This window comes from Schistocerca nitens, chromosome 3 (genome assembly GCF_023898315.1).
Source record: "Schistocerca nitens isolate TAMUIC-IGC-003100 chromosome 3, iqSchNite1.1, whole genome shotgun sequence".
In the NCBI taxonomy this organism is placed as follows: domain Eukaryota; kingdom Metazoa; phylum Arthropoda; class Insecta; order Orthoptera; family Acrididae; genus Schistocerca; species Schistocerca nitens.
The window spans coordinates 541938470-541955712 of record NC_064616.1 but is presented as its reverse complement, the minus strand read 5'-3'; positions in this window follow the sequence as shown (position 1 = coordinate 541955712).

Below are 17243 nucleotides of genomic sequence, written 5' to 3'. Positions count from 1 at the left end.
TGGAGCACAATGGGTTAATTGCGTATTTTCTGGTGACAAAGAGCACTGGCAAACATTCTTCGCTACATTAGGTTACTTAAGCTGGAGTCACTCTGAGCTAGAATTTATAATCAGCGACTAAGTGTAAGGTCAATGCGTTGGATGCGGGTTCTGCAACTGTGAAATACTTTCCCACATTGCAGAAGCAAACATTAAATTTGAATTAATATTGCGAAAATTTTGAACTTCGACGGCTTAGAATGAAAATTTTTCTGTTTATTGCAAAGGAAAACAATTGATTTTCTCAAACATTCTCTGTCATTCACAACTTGAAACAGGTCACATCGACCGAATCATATGGAAGAACTGACAGCGACGTATATCGGAAGGCAGTAAAATCACTTGGCAGTATTCGACAGCCATTTCTAGGCACAAGTAAATGAAGAAAGACAGCTCGTTTTTGCTGTCAGGTGATGTCTTCATCAATTACTTCAGTTTTAATGTAATCTACGAGTAATGGCTGGTGTTAGATATTGACATGAAAAGAAGTCCGTAGACAGGGAAAGAACCTATTCTTGGGCAGCTACTTCTGTAATGACCAAGAGGCATTAAATGATTTCATGTACATGTGTTCCAGCAGCGGTATGAAGAAAAAGATAGTAATAATGACGGTAATAATAGAATTATCCTGTAACATCACACTTCACAGTGGCTTTTCTCGAACTAAGATATTTTCTGAATTAGTGAAAATCTCAAATGGCTTCCATTGAGGCTATGATTCCTAGAAGAGTCTTTGCATCTTGCTGACATGAGAATAGCATAATCTCCACGTCAGAAGCTTACTTCTACTTAACCATTCAATAAACTCGCATTTTTTCCACCTTCACTAATTTTGTAGGCTAAGCATATGATCCGTTACAGCGTACTCCTGGGGCTGAGAAATGTGGCCACAGTGGTCTGGTGGAACGAACTATCACAGGTGCAATCCATGGGTTCAGGCATTTACTATTAAGAGGCACAAACAGATTTACTTTACCTCTGGTAACCTCAAGAGAAAGGCGTTATAATTCAGAATCCGCATTAAACGTCTTGTTCCTTCATTACCAAATGGGTAGAGCCGGTTTACGTTGGTAAATGACATAGGCGGAAGTCATGGTTAACAGAAGTACTGACACCAGCGTAAACTTACTTACATTTGAAAATTTTATTTTATTTGATGAACCGATAGCCATTGAAAAGAACAGGGCTCTTATTTTACTTGTACTTGATTGAACTACAGACATTGCAAAATTTGCTGTTGGACAGTGATTTGAAATCGTATCTCCTCTCTCGAGGATCTGAATCTCTCGGAACAGTATAGTTCAATCATTCCGTTCCTTTTCCCAAGTCTGCAATCTTCTCTATGTCTCCTCCGAAGGTAAGTATATGGGTCCAAATACTGATCCAGTACAAAAGTATTCATAATTTAGTTTCAAGCCCTACCATCGGCCTGCTAGTGAAAATTAACATGCATTTTTAATGTCCGTTCATGTGTTGCCAACATTCGCAAAAGGTTCCGTTATTTCTGGTGAAACACGCACACATCTACTGTTGGTGAGTAACCAATTGCTACTTAACCTATTGTCGTGGGTGATAAAGAAGGGCGGTAGGTGCGCGGTTCGATTGTCGGTCAGGCACAAAAATTTGGATCCCTGTTTTAGATTCAGATACCTAGCAGCTGGTAAAAAAAAACTGATCCAAAACATTTGATTTTACTCAGTTACCAATCCTATAACGTGTTGGTTTCGTATCTCCATCACAGAACTTAACACAATGCTCTTCATCTTTAAATGCATGCTCAGTTTGTTACTTCTGAATTGAGCTGTATCAGACATCTTTCGTGGTTAGTTAACAGGGACGAAAAGTTCTTGATAGCAGTCCCGGTTTATTACAAAAACTGTCGTCTTTTCTTTTCAAGTTTAATATTTGGAAATATTGGCGTCAATTTTGGTAATTCATGATTCTTAATGGATATTCAGCATTATGATTAGATTAGATTTGATTCGATCAATATTTGTTTTACAGTTCATGAATACGACATTTCGTAGTGATGTGGAATATGTCATTTTAATGAAAGATATCTTTACATACCATGATGCAATTTCTTTACAACTATTATTTACTCTTTCTCTCTTTCTTTTTTATCTCTCTCTCTCTCTCACACACACACACACATACCCACGCCCACACACCCATACACACACACACACACACACACACATAAACATTGTTTTTTATTTTTAATTGTTTGTTGTGCTCGACTATCGGCTAGACATGAAAACGTTCATTAATGAGTTCGTTAGTTTTGAGTACACTTACGAAAGAAATATAAAAACAGCTATGAGAGTTACTGATTTATGATGCTTAGTTGACAGTCAGTTCTGAGTATTATTAGTAACTACTCTCCAGTCCCTAAACCTAGTTACAGAAATGCGAGTCAGACGCATTATGTACTGCAGGCCGTGCCAGCCGCGACTTTGAGATACCATCTATGGTAACGTTCCAGCCCTCTGTAGGAATACATCGGTTGGTCTTCTTCCTGCTGTTACTGTAATTGAAATTTGGCAACAAGGCAAGGTATGTTTAGCAACTCTGTGATCGAACACTTACTTCCTGGTGTGCACGGAATGAAGTTCACTTGATTTTTCCTCTAATTTCCGTTGAATAATCTGAGTTATTATCGCTTGAGGTATATGAAAAGATTGTAAACTTTTTTATCCCTTCTGTGAAAGAGCTACAAGCAGTCAGATCAAGCATCGATAAGGCAAACGCAAGAAAAAACTTTCGGCTCATATTGCAATGGTGTAAAACTTATAATGCTCCACAACAGGTAATGCCTCTTTCCGTTGCTGACAATCAGATTTTGGGTTTCTTTATTTATGAAATGCTACATTTGCATACCTCTTGAGTGTGAGACCGCATACCAATTAAACACAGACCCAACCGAAATCTAAGTGAGTAGTGTTTTATTAATTCGGTTCGATAGAGGAACGTTTGTGTACAGATACTCAGCTGTATTAAAACAGACTTTCGTCGGAAGGTTATCGTGGGTAGTTTTATTTCATTTCTTATTGTACAGTGCACAATTTCCGTAGGGTTTCTTTCAGTGTTGTTTAAACAATAGTTGACATGAGAGAAATTAATCATCAACGATATATGCAAATTTTCTGATGTTACCTATAACAGTCTGACAATGCACATTCAGTTTATTGATTACATGCATGTAGAAAACTTTTCCTGAGTTAAAGCTGTCAAACAAGGTTTGAGGAGGAATAAAATGCCACTACCGCACGACAGCTAATGTAGAAAATACTTTTCTGACTTATTTTTTCACGATGCGCTCTCCCCACACAAGTTTCGAAATGCATTTGCTGCCTGGCCATCTATTAAACCTGGAAAGAATAAAACGTTGCAGTAGTTAGCCCTTTTTCCACATGCAACTACTTTCGGTTGAGAAGTGAAGGGAATTATGTTCGAAGTACCATAAGATAGATAACTTCAGCAGACAGCAGAATTTCGTTTAAAAAAAGTTTTTGAACTCCCGACGTTTTGTCTACGTTGCACTACACTTACCGTCACACTACGAGCTGAACTGTAGCTACAGCACCTCCAGAAGTCAACAACAACTCCTCCATAACTTCCGCATTCCGCAGTGCTGTGAGATAATGCGTATGGCCGGATGTAGACTTTTGAGAGACAGACCGTTACAGTTTTGCTTTTGGACTGCACGACGTTTTCAACAAACAGATAACGCAGTAGAGTAGCTCAAGTGGAAACGAACTCTTCCTATTTTAACTTCTGCATCCTACACTGTTGGCAGTTCTGTGTAGGTGGCAGTTACGTGATTTTATTTCGTTGATTACAAAATAGAGTCGAATGTGTGCACTGGGTAGCTGAGGTAGCTAGTTCATGGCGATTCGGTGAAGCAAGTAAATGAATGTACTGAACATGCTGCAAACCACTACAGTGGGCCTGTGTGTCAGAATTCTCATCCAGTATAGCGAAACGGAGTTACAATAGAAAAATGAGCCACAGAGAAGAGGATTTGGTGGTCAGTTGGGTTGCTGATAGATTCGTATCGTCATTGTCTGCGTTCGATTCCAACTTCTAACGATGATTTTTGATAGGGAGAGACAGATTCCATTCTCTTCTGGCTACGACAATTGAAGAAGATATACTGGCATTGTGGTCTGAAATTCACATTAAACATGATATTCCTTCTCTACCAAGTAGACATTAGGTTGCACCACAATAAAGTTAGGAGTGGCGACATGTAGAAACTCTACAACCAGTAACCTTTATTATACTAGTTATTTATATGTAGTGACGTAACAAACGCTATGTAGGGTCACAGGGCACTTATTCCACCTTTTATTTGAGCTTCTGAATGTTGATAAAATTGGTTCTGAACCGGGAATGCAACTCAGACCGCCCTTAACGCGGAATTTGATCCCTTCGTGACAATACAGTATGACTAAAATTCGTTGTTTGTTCATAACTGCAGATTCCTCAATATCTCCACATATCGCGCGTGAATGGGTTCGAATCCTTGTCTGGCAATAAAGTTTTCATTATGTGTTATCAAGCTCTAGCATGAGGAGACCTATCTGCTGGTGGATAATAATTTTGATTTTTAATGTATTTTCATTCGTTGTCAACAACAAAGATATCTGACGTTTTTGAGTCCCAGTGTGACACAGAACTATTTTCGAGATCACTGTAAGTTGAAGGATGTTATTCCGAGCTCGTGGTGGAGAAAAATTCGGTAGCTGACAGCTCTTTGTGTGTAGTCAACAACGATATGTGTGGGGTTCGATTGGCAGTCAACACAGAACTCTTCGTCATATTATTTCTAGTTCGAAGATGCTCACATGTCGCTGCTGGTGTAACAAACCCAGATTTAACGTTCGTTTTCTCTAGAATATAACAGCGATAGGTAGCGGGTTGGAGTCCTGGGAAGAAAAAAATTGATGTTTCGTCTCGTCATTTCAGTTAAAACATTTCGCTACTGCCGAGAAAATCCGACATGTCACAGTTGATTGTGCTTCGATAACAATCCGTTTAGGTTCTGGGTTCGAATCCCTGTCCAACACAAAGCTCTACCTCACGGCATTTCAAGTAAGTTACTTGTGAAGAAGCAATATTTAACATCTGTTGTAGTTCGTTAACAGGGGCAATAAATGCTGGGTAGGAATTCGCGTGCGTTAAAAATGTTTACGTTATGTAATTTAAAGTTGTTATTTCCTAACTGATACTGTCTAAAATTGAGGTACATCATACTCTGTACCCCTAGTCAGGAATGACTGTTTGTTTCCGTCAGTACGAAGTCTTTACTTAGTCTGCATGACTTGGGTTTCATTCCATATGTCAATCGATAGGTCAATCCATATGTCATTTGAAGTTCATATACATACTCAACTAGCAGCTTGTGATAAACTTAAATTTTTAATGTCATTTAATGTTAAATAATAAGTACGGTATGTTACTTTGAAGAGGAAATCATGAATACGACTAACTTACTAAGTGCATTACCTATCTGACGCAATAATGCGAGTGGTAACTTTTCATGTATGTCATTTATTGTAATAAATGTGAGCTTACCAGCCTTAAGGACAGTCTTATCTGTGATAACGTGTTGCCTGATGTTTGTAGTATAGTGGTATTACTTTTGATCTTGAGTAACTGCGATGCAGACAGTGTTTTCTAGTGGTCATTTGTTGGAACCATTTGCTATAGTCAAACAACTGTACCGAGGAGCGATTAGAGGACCTGCTAGAGAGCTGCGTTATGAGGCTTGTATGCGAATCAGGTGAAACGCAATTTAGGTCGTTCGGATACTTTTGAGCACGACTGTACATGTGGTGTTCGCGTCACGAGGTGTGGTTGTATGGATACATTCACTTAGAATTGTATCCACTTACCTGGGTCACTTTTCTTTGCCCCATCCAATACACAGAAAGGGCCACAGTAATTTAATTTATCGTATTTTCAACTACTAGAACATCTCTTTCATTAGCAGCTGTGCCTGAAACACAGTTATCGATATTACATATAATGGACTTATCAAACTTCTTTGTCTGTCTTTACTTAATCCGAATTCTGTATAACAATGCTCTTTGATTTGACATCCGTGTAAATATTTTATTTATTATTTCTGATAATTTATGTTATTGTAATTGATTTATGAATGTATATTCAAAAGTTGTGTGCCGTAAAAGAACGTAATAGTTAATACTGCTCTTCTAATACTTGTTCATGCATGGGGAAAATAGTTTTGTAATCATGTAAAACTTGGAGTGGAGTCCCTCCGCAACGGAACTGGGTAGGCGGGAAAGGAAAAGGTGGAGCTGGTCGTCGAACTGCAAGGCTCGTGTGGCATGAGTAAATCGGTGGCTAGTAAGCAGTCATCTTGTGGACTAAAAGAGGTGAGAAGGACTGCATGATTATGCAGTATCGTCTTGGATGCGGGAGTAATGCGGCTTATTATTCACGGAATTCTCTGGTTTGCTCTGTACAATGAAAATCCGACGCTAAGAAGAGAATTATCAGAGCTTGTTGCACAGGAAGGGCCATAGATACAGTCACGTCCCTTTTTGAATAGTACAGTAGATCGACGCCGCTACAGTCCTCATTTCAAATTATCAGTTGAGTACTGTGTAAGGGCGTGGACTAGGTTTGTGGTTTCGTTTTCAATAATAATTTTGGGTTTTGTGAACTCTGTGTTCAGCCACTGTGTTTTATGCTTAGTTATTTACCTAGACTGGGTTCTATCCCAAGTGCTACGATAAATTCGAGTATATTATTTTACTGAACCAAAAAGCAATTATCTTGTTTAGCAGAAGTTAGACACTGTTTGAAGTTGCAGTGTTTCTAATTATATAGTGAGGAAACGTGTTGAAATACTCCACTCAGCTTGCATAAGTGAACAGTCAAAGTTTCATTCAAGTGCAGTTAATAAGATGAGATTTAAAGTGTTGAGTTCAAGGACTTCTTTTGGAATAATAGTGTCTACAATTTCACGTGTTATGTGGTTAACTCTGTTCCACATTTTGTTTTGTTACTAAAGTGTTCAGCACCTATCTGAGTCTACTGACAGTTTATTTTCTGGGTCCCCATGCTAGTAGTTGAGCCAGATTCAAATGTGATATTACAACAACAGCAATCAAGAATAAGCAAGGAGTTAGAAATATTCAAACTCTACTAGATCCAAGTGTTACTCCTTCCACTTGAGCTAAATAATATAAGGATGTGAATGTTCCTTGAGAATTCCAACAATAATCTGTAGATACCATTACTTCGTAGCTATTTCGACAGAGATAATTTGTTATAATTAAACTGGCCAAAGAACCTCTTCTTCAAGCCTGTAGTGCGCCAGAATTAGGAACCATTTTCCTATAATTGACATTATCGTCCTACTATAATGTACAGATAGGAAGTGTTTTGAGAGTCAGTAGTTGCCTAAACTTATTAATACTCATTTGTAGTTTATGTCAAATGACTGGTACATTATTTTCTAAATTGTGATACTGTCTTGTATCTTACCTGCAAAACAGGAGTTCAGTGTCTAGTAAAGTCAAGCCCAATAGTTAACTTTCTTTCTGAACCGTGATAGTACTGGGTATAACTTTGACTAATTAGGGTGGCGTTTCCTTTCACGTAATTACAGTTTACTTGATCACTAATAGAACCTTGGATCGGTTCTCGTTTATCTTGCTAGTAATCCCTTTTAACAGATATCTTGAGGGGAACCCTACCATTACACACCATCACGGTCACAACACAAAAATCCCTTCACAGCAGTAACATTATCGGCATATTACTATATTAATAGTAGCTTAGTGTTATAAACTGACAGCAACACTGTCAAATTTTCTAATCAGATTGTGTAGAGGTCTTTTGAGTGGAAACATCTTCCGGAAAGATTCTTGTGATTCTACTTTCCGTAGCCACCATTCTCTCAACAACTGGCTGAATGCCTACCCCCCTGTCTAGTTCCCTATTTTCAACCACTACTTCCACATTAAGTACATCCTCATAATGGCTGTTCACAGAGTAATGCATACTGGCAACTGCCACTGTAACAATACCATGGTCAGTGTCCTAACTGTGCAAGACGGGTCGATCAGATTCTTGGTATAAGCTGCTACTCATGATGTGTCACAGAGCGCATCTGTGAAGTGATTATTAGGCGCTGGATGGCAACACAGTACCCATCACAACACTGAAACAGTATTTGAGCAAACGTGGCGACCTGCACTACGCCCAATAAATGAATAAATGAAGATGGGCTCGCTACGAAACGTGGTCTCAAACTGGAATGAAGTCTACGCGTAAGTTAAAGTTTTTGGATCATCACCAGGTCCTCGTTTCTTTGGTAGTTTATCTTTGCTTTTCATACTCCCGCACCTCGAACCCCCTACACATATCTAGCGCCTAACACATCTACCACTGACACCGCAAACAAACTCTAGCTTCTCAGTTTCTTAAATCCAGCTGCGGGGCTGTTGACATTTGTGGGAGAATATATGGTTTGATTAAATAAGTGTGACGTAAGGTCACGGTGTTGAAATGAATCTTTTCTGGTAGTTGAGGAGAGCTTCATGCTTTCATTGAAGGCTGGCTAAGAAGATCTGTTTTTGGCTGGATTTCCTGTTGGAGGGAATCCTCGTTATTGGCATGCAGTGGTCTGTTATTTGGCGACAGGCTACTGACACCGTTTTGACGGCAAGGAATACACAGGATGTAGCGTCACATGAGAGGCACTGGCTGGTAGGAGTTGAAGGTGCCCACATCGGAGAATTATTGGCCAGTAGGACATTAAGGTGTCTACGTTTTAGACGTGCTGGCTGGTAGGACGCAAAGGTTTCTGGATCCAATTGGCATATCAGCCATAACTCTGAGGCCTGCTCAGGTGCTGTCGCTTCCATCGTCAGGAAAGGACCTGCACGTCTGTACTACGCCGCTCGTCACATCCCAGGCTTATGTATTGCGCGCATAATTGGCAACACCGGCAAAGCAGTGAAATTGGTTTCACACTTGTGGAATCCTGGACGACCGCCTCTCATCTCCTTTGCACTGGTAATGAATGTGTGGTTTTCTGGATTTTTAATGGTCGACTTCCAGTCACTGTTCCAATCAACCAGAATGTGATTCAATAGTCGTCAGTTATTACTGAACACCAGAAAAGAATAATTCTTTTGAGGTGTTGTTGTAATAATTGATAGGGGAGTGACACTGCTTTCCATTTAACCTCTACAAAAATTTCATTTGAGTTAATTATCACAGGTTTTGATAATCCATTAATATGTTGAACTCACAAATGTGTTTAGGAATAAGGGTGAATATTGATTTCAATCATAATTTCTGTTTCTGTAGGCTACTTATGTGTATCCTGGAAGGTATTCTCAAGCAGCTCAGAATCTGTACCAACCTTTTACGCCAGTCACATGCTGTTAGTCGCAGTGAGATGTTTGTTTTGTAAATTAGCCGCATTAAAAGCTAAGCCTAGGGCTGTACCATGGAAAGTATTCGCAATCAGCTCAGAATTTTCGTGTTATCCGTTTAACTGTGTGCACAAGTATTTATAAGGGTTTTGCATAAAATTGGCGTTTCAGTGCCAGGACTGAGTTTAGTGTTCTCTGGATACCAGTCAGTAACGTTAATTGCGCAGTTCATGCTGTTTGACAAGGCGTAAGACTGATCTTCGGCTGTGAGGAAAGTATTCAGCTTCAGAGAGCAGAGTGGTATCGTAATTTGTGGGCACTTTGAATTTCAGTTTTATAAATTTTACACACATGTTGGTGACTAAACGAAGAGGCAACAAATTTTTGTGCATTTCTCATAGTCCAAGCCCGCCGCCTGTTACCAATTTGTATTTTTCTTTCCAGTAGGTTCTGATAAAGCTCTAGTGGGTTCAGTCCCACATATGAGGATTCACCGATTTGCAAGGCAGCATTGAAATTTTGGAGCAGGATTGTTATTCGTAGAACAGCTGAGTAGAATATGATGAGAATATGCAAGAGGTTAAGAAAAAGGTTGTACTACTATATGTCCAAGCAGTGATAATCATACGTAATCCGAAGGAGTAACAGGAAATTAACCTATGTGTAATGGACATTGACTCGCCACATTCACCAGATAGAAGTAGTAAGGAAGGAGGTTATCAGTTCGTCTTAACAGACTTTTTAAAACAAAAGGAGAACAGTTGAAAGACCAGACAAAAATAGTAAATAAGTGGTCGAGAAGAAATTAAAGACATGGTTGAAAAGGTCAGAAATAAAATAAACAGAAGGAAGAGAGTCTAAGGAACTGTATTCTATAGATAAGGATAGAAACCAAAAACATCTACCAAATTGCAGAGGAATCTCAGGAAAACGTGAATCTGGCCGCAAACAAAGCAGACGAAGCAAAAAGTGTAGTGAATGAAACGTGTACAACTATTAAACAAACTGATAAGGATAGTCAGGAAGCAATTTCAAATCTACACATGGAACCAACAACACACAACAGTGTAAGATTATGTAGTAACAGGATTCAAGGGCGCAGTAAAATTCTTAGAATTCACGATCTAGAAATATGTTGCTGGACATGCCATGCGTACTAGGGAAGTAATCAAGCACTCCTATGCCACACTTGCGCTTCATTACCAACAAATTCTACTTGCAGATGCAGTGTTGACATAATGCCTTCTCTAACATGCTACCTGAACCTGAATTTGCTTTTAACGCTCAGCACAGGTGCACATGGAAGGACGATTATGAAGGACACTTTCGCAAATGATACAGTTAGTGGAGGGAAGATAATTATAATAACAGGAACAGATATTAAATAAATGGAAATCATTAGATGAATGAAGGTTACGGGAACAACCATGTGCCAAGTAATGGAGATGTGAATGGTGGAAGAACAAACAATAATGGATTCGACTACAGAGGTTGGAATAAACAGAGAAGCTTGGAGAGCTCCATAAAACAGCAGATGGCACAGACTAGAGAATAATGAATATGGAGAACGTATTGAAGGTAAAAACGGAAGTGGGTGTCGGACCACAACATAGAAAAGATCGTCTAATTACAAGGACTGAACCCAAAATACTATCAATGTGATTAGATCCCTCCTAGGAACTGACGTCTGGAGAGCGTGGTAAAGGCCAATTCAACACTCACATCATTAACCAGACGCAGTCTCCTCGACGAAATCCAGTACAATGACACGTCGAAGTCTTGCCCAAGGAGACGGAATTAAATACGACTAGGGACGTACATCCTATATTGAAGGTGACAACACGCAATGTGGAACTATACAGAATTTTGGATGGTGGCACCCCAATATTTGCAATTCCAGGAATGGCATTTAATATATGTAAAACAAATCATAGGGGGCTCGTGCAATCGCTGAGATAAATTAAAATTTGAGGTTCTATCAATGGAAAAAAGCACTGATGAGTTAAGCAAGTAAGGCTAGAATCAATGTATGAAGGACACATGTTGACAGGAAATATCTTAGTGGTTTGTAAACTGGCAGCTGATCTCATAAAAGTAATGGACACCTAGAGTGACTATGCTGGATTCCCTGACCTGGGATGTGGCGAAGTTACCATGCAAAGAGCAGGAAAGGTACAACTGTGATTTGAGGAACAAGCTATTCGGTCACAGAGTCTGGCAGGTTGTTTGCATCAGTGTGTTGGCTGTCATAAAAGACAGCCTGAGAATAATTATGGGTAGAAAGAAGAGGATGACGATTCGAGGACTGAGGAACAGTAAATGAAAAGTGAAACTGAGCTTATCATCCACGAACGGGTAAATCGGATTATGAACATAGGAGCAGAAGACAGAAGTACTACGCACAATCCTGCATGAAAATCGCGATGTATTCGTGCCGAAGACATGCGCAACCGACAACTTTCAGTACGTGTTAATGAGAGCCAAAGAACATCAAACATTCTTTGTTACTCTGAACGCTATCCCATTAGCTCACCGAGCAAAAGGGCATCAGAAAATATCGGGAATATTACGAGAAAGGATCATTGAATATGCAGTGTCTATGTATAGTAGTCCGTTACGAGTCGTTGAGAGGGTGGATTGGTCAGCTTAGTACTGGATTCCAGACAAATCAATACAGTAATAACTTAGTAAATCGACAGACCCCAAAACGCCAGAAGAACTGTTACATAGGTTCCATAGATTAAGGTTTTTTCGTCAATAGACATTTAGTTAAGTTCCTGGCAACGTGAGTTACACCTATCCTGAAGCACATGGCGTCATAAACTCACTCCATAGCTACAAATTTCGCCGGTTACCCTTTGGCGTAAAAATATTTTATGCATAATTCATCCACAGACTTAATGGTCTTCTTGACGAGCTCGTAACGGGAGATGGGAGATATCACATGCTACGTCAATCGCCTCATAATCGCTAAGGGAACTTGGAAGGACCCTTTAATGTGTTGCTCAGTGCATTGAAAAATCATGGAGTACTTGTCAACCTGGAAAAATCATTTTCGGCGCAATACAAGTAGAGCTTTTGGAACACACACTTTGCAATGGCAGAAATTATCAAACCTACCCCAGAGAAATTACAACCCGCTACCCAGTTTCCTACGCCACAGACACTTTACAGGGTTCCTTGATGTCGTCAGTTTTTGCAAGAAATTCATAAAAATAGATTCTTTAGCAGCGCTAAGACTCTATGCACTGACAGGAAAACAGACGCCGTGGATTTGGGACGAACTAGCTGAGAATGAGTTTCAAGCACAGTCAGGATCACTAATAAATGCACCAGTATTAGCACATCCTGACCTCTAGGCTGATTTTTACGTTATGAGGAACAGTACTGATGAAAAGTGAGAAATATTCTCACATGACCAAGCTCGAGGCCTTAGACGTGTTTGGCAGTTTAAAAACATCCGGTACTCCTTGTTTGGATGAAAGATGAGGCTATCCACAGATTAGAATTCCTTTTCACAGCCAGGCTGACCTGTAATATGTTAACCCACTGGGTAGCCTATTTGCAGGAATTTGATTTCTCTATTATATATGTGTCAAAGGTTCAAATGGCTCTGAGCACTATGGGACTTCACTTCTGATGTCATCAGCCCCTAGAACTTAGAACTACTTAAACCTAACTAATCTAAGGACATCACACACCCCCATGCCAGAGGCTGGATTCGAACCTGCGACCGTAGCGTTCGCGCGATTCCAGACTGTAACGCCTCGAACCACACGGCCACTCCGGCCGGCTTCGCAACCAAAAACACAGTTGTTGCTGCCTGTATGAGTGTCAAGGGAACATAGACATGTAGGACTCTGGAGGAAGATTAATATGAGCCGCTAACGTCCCTCAAGTTCTAACATTAATACCTAGGTCAGTTTTATGAGATAAAGCAGCTCACAGGGGACTGTAAGTGCGAAATTGCTTTTAAAACGTTTTCGCTTTACCCCAGCATTACGTAACTTACATTATAGACAGCCTTTTTATTTACTTCACAGCCTATTCAGTGATTGACATAGCCGGCGGGAGTGGCCGAGCGGTTCTAGGTGATTCAGTCTGGAACCGCGTGACCGCTACCGTCACAGGTTCGAATCTTGCCTCGGGCACGGATGTATGTTACGTACTTAGGTTAGTTAGGTTTAAATAGTTCTAAGTTCTAGGGGACTGATGACCTCAGAAGTTAAGTACCATAGTGCTTAGAGCCATTTGAACCATTTGAACTGATGACCTCAGCTGTTAAGTCCCATAGTGCTCAGAGCCATTTGAACCAGTGATTGAGATATGGAAGGAAGGGCTGAATTCCAACTTGTAGGCTGCACTGGAATGTATGCAACCAACATAGCATATCTGTGTTGCACATCGTCGCAACTCTCCACAGTACAGTCGTTGTAAGATACTTAATTGGTACCACTAGAGACTACTAGAGAACACCGGTATTTACGACAGTCCGTCCAGATAAAAAGTAACATTACGATAGTACAGAAGAGATCAGACAGTCCTTAATGTTTGTAAACTAAACTTAATTACAATAATTGATATTTCATACGTTATGGGACAATTAATTTTGTCTCATAAATCGTTCAGTAAACAATTAAATATTTGAAACAGTATACGGATTTATAAAGTTGTATGGCAATTGGAAACAAGTTCTTTGCTGTCTAAAAGGATTACTCAACACATGCTGAACGTCGTTCTACGTTCAACAGGGAGTGGTTTCGCATCAACTTTATGTAATACTAAACAGTTAAAAGAAAACGTGATTAACAGCGGCAAGCACTCTACGGAAATCCCAACATTAACAGCGAATCACAAGTAATATCATTGTTCACATTACTCATCGACAGTTACTTATACACAAAGTTGTACTTTAAATGACATGACCAACGTCTTCGTTCTGGATCCGGATGCAAACCTAGAACGTATGGCCATTGTTAACCAAGCAAAGCTTTGTGCCTTATCGAGACGCGATCACAAGGCAGAAAGAGACGTCAAATATTGACGTTTGCACCAGTATCAGTTATCAATTCTCAACTTGAACGTAAATGACGATAATGTTTGTACGAAACCAGGAACCCTAACATGACAATTACCGTCTTGGTAATTAACCTCGAAAGACGTTGTATATTGTTGCATTGTCAAGGAACAAAGGATGCACATGTTTAAAATTGAAGTGCCATCATGTAATGCTGGTGACAAGGATGCGAAAACAGCATCTAATCGGATTGTTGAATAAGTTCGTAAAATCAGTATGTAGATATCACAGTTTGTCACCAGTAGTGAGGTAGGAGCCTTAAATGACGACTGAAGTTGTATTGCCCGACCGGGATTCGAACCCGACGCCTACCGCCGTCGTTGTCTAACCAGGAACAGACGAGAAATATCCATTGTTGGTCCACCAATAGCGAGATGTGCGCCCGTTTAACTAGAAATGGCTATGAAGACACGTTCGTAATGAAATTCTTATTCAGTAGTAGCTAGGAGTAGCATGTTTAGTAGCAAACCTTAAGGCCTTTCTCATCCGTAATAACGTGTTGCCTAATATCTGCGATATCATTGTGTTAATTTACAAGTGGATTGAATGCCGTAAAGAGCAATGTTCTCTAGTAGTTGTGTATCATTGAGATGTAAATGAAATGCCTCAGCAGAAACTAATTTCCGTTGTGCAGCACGTATTGTTTCAGAGACGCTGAGTACATGTTATAAGTGCACAAATCGTGTATTATATACTATTATTTGGAGAAACTGCCACCAAACCTGTTTACTTTTACATTCCGCTTAGTTGTCGTGGTTGAACACACGTTTGTTAAGGCTACATGTAATGCATAGCGATTACAAGAAGGAATAGTTTCCTGCGTTATGCTATTGCTAACTAGGTGAAATATTTTGTGGTAGCTATGTTTAAAATGAATGTATTTTTGAATTTATTGTTCGTCAAATATTTGAATGAATCTCCAACTGTATGTCTGCCTGCACATGTTATAGCATAATAGCTGTAGCAGCGTTAGTTTATACTACAGACTTGGGTAGGTTAGGTGTAACTTTTGATCCTTCGAGGGGTGATCGTGGCCTGGCGGCCCGGGTCTGTACTAGCCGCTGGTCGCGAGCTACGGGCCAGAAGGCTGGCCGAGGCGAGACGGAAGTGAGCGAGCTGGCGGTGGCGTTGGTGGACCAACAGCCCGGGAGGAGGCAGCACGGCTGCGCCGCATGCCTCTGCCTCTGCCGCTCCAATTGACGTAATTATGTTTACCTCCTCTCCTGGCATCAGAATCAGTGCGGCAATCAGAAATACACATCAGGCTGTCTGCCGTAATGGCTCACTGGAAGAGGTCTATTCAAGATAGAGTCGTCGCTCTCATTGAAGAAGGATGATGATCCATACCATTGCAACGAGATGGTGGAGGATCTGCCTTGAATGAGGCACCACCAACAGGGCTCCTGGCTCAGCCAGGAAGAGAGTAAGCTCACAGCAGGAAGACAGGGATCTAGTGTCTAGGAGCAGAGAAAATCCCTTTCTGATCGCGAAGCAGTCGCGGCGGCAGACCAACTTTACCGGGTCCAGTGACACGATTCGCCGAAGGCTGAGGGACGCTGGACTGCATGCACGTAGATCCGCCGTGAAACAAGAGCTCAGCGAAGACAACGTCTTATACCGGCTAGCATCTGCGGAGCTTCATCTGAGGGCGTCGTGGGACAACGTCATTTTCACTGATGAGAAGGTGTTTTCCACCAGTAACGTCGGTCCACGAATCGTTTGCAGGCCGCAAGAGACTCGCCATCGACGCGAATATGTAACCACGACGAGTAGAAGTGGCCGGCTATCTGCTACGTGCTGGGGTTGGAATTCTGCGAGAAGGGCGGGAATTCTTCACAGGGTAGAAGGAACTCTGGACAGTGTGCAGTATGCCCACATATTGGAATATGTGATGCTTCCGTCAGTGCGAATGCTGTACGCAGAAGGAGACGTCACATTGCAAGAGGACCATTGTCCCTTTCAGAAGTCTGCATTTGTTCAGCAGCGACTCTCCAGGATTGGAGTCTACGTCATGGACTGTCCGCCAAGGGCGGCTGATTCGAACCCCATGGAAAACATATGGGCTGAGGTCGCCAGAACATTAACAGAGAGCTGAGCACGAAACTAACCAACTATTGCGGACGCTCTTTGGGACTGCGTCCTGGAAGCTTGGGAGGACGTTGCTTCTTCAGGCTGTCACGTCCTACGGCTTGTACATTCTATGCCAAGACGCATGATAGAAGTACAAAATAATGAAGGGCACTGGATAAAATATTAGAGTTCTTCAAATGTTTTGTTAAGTCTTCTTTTTCGTGATTTTTCCTCATTGGGAGCTAGTGGAAGATAGCGTGGCAACAGAAAAGGTACAATGTGGGTTAGTTTTCCATTGAGTTGCCTTTTTAATTCAAGTGGGTTTCTTTTGAATATACATTTTGTTAAATGTTCTATTTTGATTTCATTTATACTGTGTCTAGATATTTACAAACTAATCTGAGTAGATTGACTCTGTCATAGATACATTTCAGATACATCTTTCTCTTCCCCCCTATCCATGAATACAGCCTCCGTCCTCCACACAATACGCAAACGATTTCATATTACGTTTAATCGTTGTTAGTATCTCCTCTATACTCTCTTACACTCTGTGTGAGACTATCGCCGCAACTGCCCATCTATTCCATTCCCCCTAAACATTATAAACAAATCTAGCGGTTTCCATTGACGCT